A 9,147-nucleotide genomic window follows, 5' to 3' on the forward strand; every position below is an offset into this window, starting at 1 on the left:
TGTGAGTGCTAGAGGAAAATCTCCTGGGGCTAGTCTCCCCCTCGACCCCTTCACTGCTGCACCTCTCTGAGTCCAACCCAGGCTTTGCCCTAACTTGACCTTCCTTTGTCCCCAGAAGCAGGGGAACAGCTACCCAGACCAAAGCCACTACTCCAGGAGTGCACATGTGGGTGGTTTGCATTCTTCATACAACATGGATTTATCTGTCTCCATGTCTGCATCTCACTAAACTCCTCCCAGTCAGGAATCTTATCTTATTGCTCTTTCTATTCCCACCACAGCTTCTGGTACATTCCAGGCCCTCCATAAATCCGTGTTGCACCAATCTCAGGAGTCAGCATCTTGTCCAAAGTGGCTTAAGAGCCAGATGCGCCATAAGAATCCACAGCCCATCTGAAGGGGCAAGGCAGATACAGTGAAGTGGGGCGCCCATGAGAGCAGCTGCTTGGTGGGGGGGCAGACAAGGAGAAGGGCATCAGAAATAAGAGCAAAGGCAGAGCCCAGAGACCTTCTCATGCCAAAGAGCAACCATAGAAAGCCAGAGTCTCAGCAGGGGTGGAGAAAGCTGTGAGAGGCACCAGCCAGCCCAAACCCCTCATTATCCACAGCAGGACCTGAGCACAGTAGGCCCAGGCTACAAAAAAACAGACAGATGTTACCTTGAATATAATTGTCCAAAAAACAAAATAAAAATATCTACTGTCAGTCCTCTCTCTACTTTGCTGAGAAACATCAGGTAGGGTTCAAACTAGACCCAGAGAACTCCTGTAGGGAGTATTTTTCCATGGCTTGACCACAAACATCCTGTGTTTTGAGTCATGATTACCCAGGCACTGAGGAATAACTGATGTGGCCATCCGTGACCACATCTGTAAGCAGTGATGGCTTCAGCTGCCCACAATGTGCAAACCAGGGATGTCTGAGAGCTCAGTTCATGTTCACCTCTACCAAACAAATCTTGTTTTTAAGTGCTCCACAATGCACCCCCTCCTTTCTTTTTTGATATCACAATATTACCATGTCATGCCTGGTGTTATTACCACTTTCACCAGGCAGCCTGTTTCTCTCTTTGTATAATTTCTAAAGGTTCAAGTGGCCCTGCTGATAATGATTATATGAGTTAATGGTACAGTATTCTACCCATCTATATTATATTCTACCCATCTATATATCTACCCATCTATAAGGCTTTAGGGAGAGCCTTCTAGCCTACTAGCTTACTGCTTTATGCATCCTCTTCTAGCTTTTGGAAAATCTGTTTGCTTTCCTGAAAATACCAAACAAACTATTATCTTCAAAACCCGTGGGCTTCTGGGTGATCATGAGTCACATATGACAAGCAGATGTGCATTTCCAGTGTGTTACACAGGACGCTTTGTTAACCACTCTGGGTGAATGCTGGTTGTGGAAGCAGATACATTGCTCCTTTTTTGGCTTTTACAACCTCCATAAGCCACCTGGAACCTTAAATAATCATTGGATTTGTTTTTGCGTCTTGTTTTTTGTTTTTGTTGGGTAACTTGTGCTCCATGAGTCTTAAATTTGTCCTGCTGAGCTGATAGGTATGATGGCCTTTGACTTACTCCCATGGAGTCCATTTCGAAAAAAAATGTCTGTCTATAGATGCCACAAAAATGATTAGGGGCCTTTATGAAACATCGGTCAGTAACCCAATCCCTTCAAAGGTCCCCAGTGTGGCTTTTAAAACAGTGTCAATAACTATTAAATAGTGAAGGGTTTTCTTTTGGTGGGGGGTGGGGGTTAAACATCAGGCTCAAATGTTTTTGTTTGTTTTGTTTTTTGAGACAGAGTTTCACTCTTGTTGCCCAGGCTGGAGTGCAATGGCAAGATCTCGGCTCACCGCAACCTCCGCCTCCTGGGTTCAAGCGATTCTCCTGCCTCAGCTTCTCAAGTAGCTGGGATTACAGGCATGTGCCACCACGCCCAGCTAATTTTGTATTTTCAGTAAAGACGGGGTTTCTCCATGTTGGTCAGGCTGGTCTCAAACTCTCGACCTCAGGTGATCTGCCCACCTCAGCCTCCCAAAGTGCCAGGATTACAGGCGTGAGCCACCACACCCAGCCTCAAATGTTTTTTATATGAAGGCATCTGCAATCTTGTAGAAAAACTATGAGATTCTTTCAAGGCAGGAAACTGTGTCCAGATCACAGATCTGCCCCTTTATTAGGGAACATTGAGCGGTTAATTTGCAACCTTCTCAGCTGTAAAATAACAATAGTCATTCATCCTTCCCATGCTGTGAGGGTGAGATAAGGCAACTTGTCAAAGCACACAGAACACACTGAGTAAAGATCTGTCTTGTCTTTCCATAGATTTATGAATGTTAATAGGTAATTTTACATTTAAAACACCCATCTGTGAGAGGTGAGGGCTGCACATTTCCACCCTGTTTTGCCTGCTGAAGTCATATATGAAAACATTCTGTAGGCAGCAGGGAAATTCACTGTGTCTACCCCTCAGGTTCCTCAGGTTATTTTGAGATCCAGCCAAAAGAAGTGTGGAAAGAACATGTGTAAAATGACTAATGAATGAGGTACAAATGCAAAATAGAAAGTGGAATGAAGTGTGATATTACAGAGAGCCTCCTCATAACAGGAGGTCTATCTTGCCCCCAGAGTCAATAAACTGCGCTTCTGTTTTAGCTGGGACATGAGGTGTCTCACCACAGTCCACCTGATTATTATACAATAATTTTCAAAAGAAATATAAACTGTAAAACCACAATAGTGTTTCACACCCACTAGAATGGCTAAAACAAGAAAGGCTGAGAACATAAAATGATGGTGAGAATGGATGGCAACAGAACTCTTATGGAGTGCTCCTGGGAGTGTCAAATGGTGTGACCACCTGGGAGAATTGTCTGGCAGATTCTTATGAAGTTAAACCTACACCTACTCTCATAGTCCATTTAGTGTTGCCATAGCAGAATACCTGACACTAGGTAATTTATAAAGAAAAGAGATTTATTTGGCTCATGATTCTGGTGACTGGAAAGTCCAAGAAGCACAGCACCAGCATCTGCTCAGCTTCTGGTGAGAGCCTCTTGCTGTGCCATAATATAGTAGAGGAGTGGCAAGGGAAGCGGGCATGTGTGAAAAAGATGAAAGCGGGCATGTGTGAAAAAGATGAAAGCGGGCATGTGTGAAAAAGATGAGAGGCAGCCTAGCTTTATAACAGCCCACTCTTGTGAAAACTAATCCACTCCCATGGAACTAACCCAGTCTTGTGAGAAAGAGATTAATCTATGTTAACAACCTAATCACCTCTTAAAGGCACCACCTCCCTACATTGCCCCACTGGGGACCAACCACACCTCAATATGAATTTGGGTGGAGACAAGCCATATTCAAAGCATAGTGCCTACCTATGACCCACCTAGGTATTTACTCAAGAGAAAGGAAACTATATGTCTACTCAAACACTTGTAAAAGGATATTCACAGCAGTCTTATCCATAAAAGTCAAAAACTGAAAACAATCTAAATCACCAATAGAGGAATGGATAAACAAATGTGATATGCTCGTTCATGGAGTACTACTCAGGAATAACAAGGGAAAGAATGACTGATACCCACAACAACATGGATGAACCTAAAAACATCATTCTGCAGAGAGAAGAAAAGCCAGAGACAAAAGAGTATGTACTGTACAATTCCATTTCTATGAAGTTCCAGGGAAGCCAGAATCTGCAGTGATAGAAATGAGAAAATCGTTGCCTTTTAGGGGATGGGAAGTTGGGGGAAACTGACTGGAAAAGAGCACAAAGGAAACTCTGGGATAAGAATGTTCTAGATCTTTCTTTGGGTGATTGATACAATGGATATAACCACATTGTACAAACTCATCACACTGAACACTTAAGATCTGTGTTATTTTATTATGTGTAAATTATTTGTAAAAAAAAAAAAAAAATCAAGACCAGGTGTGGTGGCTCACGCCTGTAATCCCAACACTTTGGGAGGCCGAGGCAGGCACATTTGGTTGAGTCCAAAGGAGTTTGAGACCAGCCTGGGCAACATGGCAAAACCCTGCCTCTATAAAAAATAGCTGGGTGTGGTGGCATGCGCTACTAGGGAGTGGTCCCAGCTACTAGGGAGGCTGAGGTGGGAGAATCGCTTGAGGCCAGGAAGCGGAGGCTGCAGTGAGCCATAAACTCCAGCCTGGGTGACAGAGTTGACAGCATGAAACTGTCTCAAAATAATAATGTTTTTGTGTTTGTTTGTTTGTTTGTTTAGTAGAGACAGGGTTTCACCATACTGGCCAGGTTGGTCTCAAACTCCTAACCTCAAGTGATCTGCCCATCTCAGCCTCCCAAAGTGCTGGGATTACAGACATGAGCCACCATGCCTAGCAAATAATTTTTTTTTTTTAATCAAGGAAGATATATATCAAAAGGTTAAGATGGTATGTTTGAATGTTGGGTCCCATCCACTAGCTTGCTGTGTAAGTTTGGGCAAATTATTAACCTTTCTAAGCTTTAAATTTGTATTTTATAAAATGAAGATATGCCAGGCATGGTGGCTCATGCCTGTAGTCCCAGCACTTGGGAGGCCGAGGCAGTGGATCACCTGAGGTCAGGAGTTCAAAGCCAACCTGGCCAACATGGTGAAACCCCGTCTCTACAAAAGCACAAAACTTAGCCAGGCATGATGGCGAATGCCTATAATCCCAGCTACTCAGGAGGCTGAGGCGGGGGAATCACTTGAACCTGGGAGGCAGAGGTTGCACTGAGCTGAGATCACGCCATTGTACTCCAGCCTGGGTAACAGAGCAAGACACCATCTCAAAAAAAAATGAAGATAATAAAAACAGTATTACCTAATGCAAATTTAAATTGCAACCTTCTCTAAGGAAAAGTCTATTTATTGTGTGTACCAACACTGGAGCATAGTGTTGAAAGTAGAAACAGGCCCTCTGTACATATTTGATGAACGGTTGTTGAACTAAACCAAACCAAGCATCACCACATTTTTTTTTTTTGAGACGGAGTTTCGCTCTTGTTGCCCAGGCTGGAGTGCAGTGGCGTGATCTTGGCTCACTGCAACCTCTGCCTTCCAGGTTCAAGTGATTATCCTGCCTCAGCTTCCCGAGTAGCTGGGATTACAGGCATGTGCCACCATGCCCGGCTGATTTTATATTTTTAGTAGAGATGGGGTTTCACCATGTTGGCCAGTCTGGTCTCGAACTCCTCATCTCAGGTGATCTGCCCACCTCAGCCTCCCAAAGTGCTGGGATTACAGACATGAACCACTGCACCCAGCACATGACCACATTTAATACACTTCTACAGCACATTAAGGAACAGCTTCACTGTCATCTTGAAACTGGATGGCAGCTGGCAGAGTTTTTCCATGAGTGTGCCATCTATAAGTGAGCTGCATGAAGCCAGTCCCAGGGCCCACACAATTTCTTGTCTCCTCAGTGCAGCCACCAGGCTAGAGGAGAGGTAATTGGATCCAAGGAAAGAGTGAACATCATAGAAAGAGCACAGGCTTTGTAATTAGGAAGATGTCGACTTCAATGCCAGTCTCACCACTTCCTGGCCTTAGTTTCTCTGTCCGAGAAATGGTAGTGATAATGCCTCCTATGCTAGATTGCAGTTTTGTTCTAAAATATTCACCATGCGTGCTGAGGGAGGATTAGACTTGGTACTGCATTGCCCACAGCCTTGGCCATGTGGGTTTGCTTTGGCCAATGAGATGTGAACAGAAGTGAGCCTGCCACTTCTGAGAGAAGGCTCAGCACTAATCATGTGGTTCACGTTTTCAAACTCTGTCACAAGACTGCTGTGTCACAAATAGAGGCTTCTTCAACTTGGATCTGGAATTCAGAAGACATAAGCCAGAGCTGCAGCCAACTCACAGTGAATATGTAAAGTGAACAAGAAATAAACCCTTGTTATTCTAACCATTCAGATTTGGGGATCATTTGTTGCTGCAGCATAATTTAGCCTCAGCTGATTTACACACTCCCTCTCAAGGATATCATGAGGATGAACAGCCTAACATTGTAATTGATCCTCTACCATATATCAGTTATGGGGAGCCATGAAGTTCACGTTCTGGTGGGAAAGATGAACAAGTAAAAGGAAAATCATGACTTCCCATTAAAGATGGATTTACTCCCTTCATGCACCCTACTATAATGGGTTTTCTTAGAACATTTTTAAAGCATTTTAAAACATTTGTAAGGTACAATTTTTTTACATTTTTGAAAGCATAAAATTCAAGGAAAAAAGAGAAATAGAAAGGAAACAATATCATAACATTTCATAGAGTAGAAAGGTGGTAACTGATCCAGCAGACGTGAAAGGGCAGAATCCTAAGCCAACAGTGGGAAAAACCAAGAAGAAATCTGCTTTATCCTGCAAGGCCTCAAGAATTGGCAGCAAGTCTCCTCCAGAACTGGAGGCAAATGTGGGGCTAAGGTGGGAAGAGCCACTAGAGCCCCAGGTGATCTCCTCGACAGCAAGCAGCCAAACAACTGTTCTTCCCTGAGCTGATGGAAGAGAGCAGTTTCTTTTCCTGAGATGAGAGTCCCTGAACCAAAGGTCCCAGTCACATTGAAGGTAGAGGTTCTAGGCTGAACACAGGGGATTGAGTAAAATTGAAGTACTGAGCATGAGGCTCATCCTTCCTTCCCTGGTACCCATGGGTGTGTTTCTTCCCTTCGGTAGAGAATGACTTCTTCTCTGGGGGCATCTGACCAACCTAAGAGAAAAGACCCAGAGATATTGATGTTATGGGCTCCCCAGGAAGCAATCTGGCCATATCATCCTACTGAGAAGCCCAGTCAACAAGCAGAGCTATTCCAAATGGCATTAGTGCCTCACTTTAAATAAGGGCAGTGTATAGATCCCCAGACATCTGATGAAGCCTAATGAAAAATACAAAGACCACAACAAATGAATACAAGAAAAGCCACTTGCAGGAAACAGAGACTATAGAGGGAGAAAGAATTAAAACAAAATCAGCTATCAAGACTCTCAATAAGAAGAGATGCTGCATTTATGTAAAAGGAACAGGTTGTAATTTTTAAAAAGGGCTTTCAGGAGAAAGCTCCTTTTTAATCTCCAAGAGTTCAAAGGAACTCTTGGAGATTAAAAATATGTTAGCAGAAATGAAAGAGTCAAAACGGCTGAAAGATAAAGATGAGGATATCTCCCAGAAAGTGAAGTGAAGAAAAAGCCAGCGAGATAGAAAGAAAGAGAAAATATAAAACTCAAGGACCAGTCAAGGAGGCCCAATATCCAAATAGATGGAGTTTTAGAGAGAAAAAATAGAGAGAAGGGAATCATCACAAAGTATTTCAGGAATATTTGCCAGGACTGATGGATTTGAGTTGCCAATTGGAAGGGACCACCAAACACAGTGGATATAAATAGACCCACACCGCGGCATGGTATTGTAAAATTTCAGAACATCAGGGACACAGAGACCCTACAAGCTTCTAGAGAAGAGGTAAAAAAGTTTTATACAGAGGAAGAAGAAACCAAATGGCAATCAACTTTATCAGCAACACTGGGTATTATAAAACAATGGAGCAAGATCTTCAAAGTTCTGAAGGAATATTATTTCCAACCTAGAATTTTATACCAAGCCAAACAATTAAGTGTGAAGGTGGAATAAAGACATTTTTAGACCTACAAGATGTAAAAAAGTTTACCCCTATATATACTTTCTCAAGAAGCACCTGAAGGCTGTAATCCACCTAAAAAGAAAGTAAAAATTAAAAAGAAAGAAAGAAAGAAAGAAAAGACGGATCCAGGAAGCCCAGGATCTAGTCCAAGAGAGAAGCAAAGGGAATCCCATGATGACAGTGAAGGAGATCCAGGACCACACCTGGGCACCAGGCATCAACAGCAGCCCCTTTAGATTAGAGCATTGAAAAGGCTCTGGAGAGATTTCTTAAGAAGTTGAGGAAGTACCTAATGTTTTCAAATTTATTGAAAGGAGATTTATACAAGTGGAAGAGAGTTTGGGTATCAAATTACTGATAAGTACCTAGAAACTAAGGAAATGATTAAAATGATAATAATTCACTACAGGGAACACAAAATTTCATGCAGAAAGGAAAAATAATTATAGTATGCAATATAGTATGACTACCTAAACACTGTTAATATTATTACATAGTCACGATTACACAAACACAGAATGAAGATCTGGCTGAAAATATGATGCTAACTATCAGGAAGATGGGGGAATGGGAATGGGAAGTGTGTGTGGTGTGAGTGTTCGCTAGTCTGTGCTGTGTTGTGGGGGTGTGGGGTGTGGAGGGGCTGTGGGGTGAAGGAGGAGAAATCCACATCTTCCTGAGTGGGAAGCCAATAGACAGTGCCTGAAACTGAAATATCCACAGGCAGCAATGGAAGAGAGCACATTATTGAGCAATGGAACAGAGCATGTTTTATTGTGGTTATCCCAGGCTCCTCCCCTGGGGTAACCACAGTCACGGATTTGTCATATTTCTCTCCAGATCTTTTTTCTCTTAATCTGCATACATAAATCTGTACATATAAATAGCTGTTTTGTTTCACAGATACTCAGGAGGCTAAAGCAGGAGAATCTCTTGAACCTGGGAGGTTGAGGCTGCAGTGAGCCATGATCACGCCACTGCACTCCAGCCTGGGTGACAGGGTGGGACTTTGTCCCCCCAAATAATAATAATAATAATAATAATAATAAAGGCTGAGAATCTCTGCTTTAAAGTATGTGCATGCATGGATTTGGTAAGATGGAAATGAGGGAAGAGCGTGTGGGGAGACGACTGCAGTGTGTGGCTGGGCCTTGGTAAAGGTAAGCAGGGACTGCAGAAGCAGAAGGGCTTCTAACACGGCTTTGGGGTGGGGAGGTGTCCTGGAGGTAAAAATGAAGGTGAGTTTTGAAAGACAGTAAGAAATGAGCTGGATGTGGGGCTGGGTGACTGAAAAGCTGACTATTTTCTAAATCAAATTATATTTAAGTTAGCAGCATTAGAATATATACTTCAGCTCTAGGCATGGCATCTCTCTAATTAAAGCACTATTGGATATGATATCAAAATTTACATGGAAAATAGCAAGAACTACAGCAGGCAATTAACAGATATGACAGCCATAAAACATTTTCCTAATTGTGCTTCTAAT

Source organism: Nomascus leucogenys, chromosome 4 (assembly GCF_006542625.1).
Source record: "Nomascus leucogenys isolate Asia chromosome 4, Asia_NLE_v1, whole genome shotgun sequence".
Lineage (NCBI taxonomy): Eukaryota > Metazoa > Chordata > Mammalia > Primates > Hylobatidae > Nomascus > Nomascus leucogenys.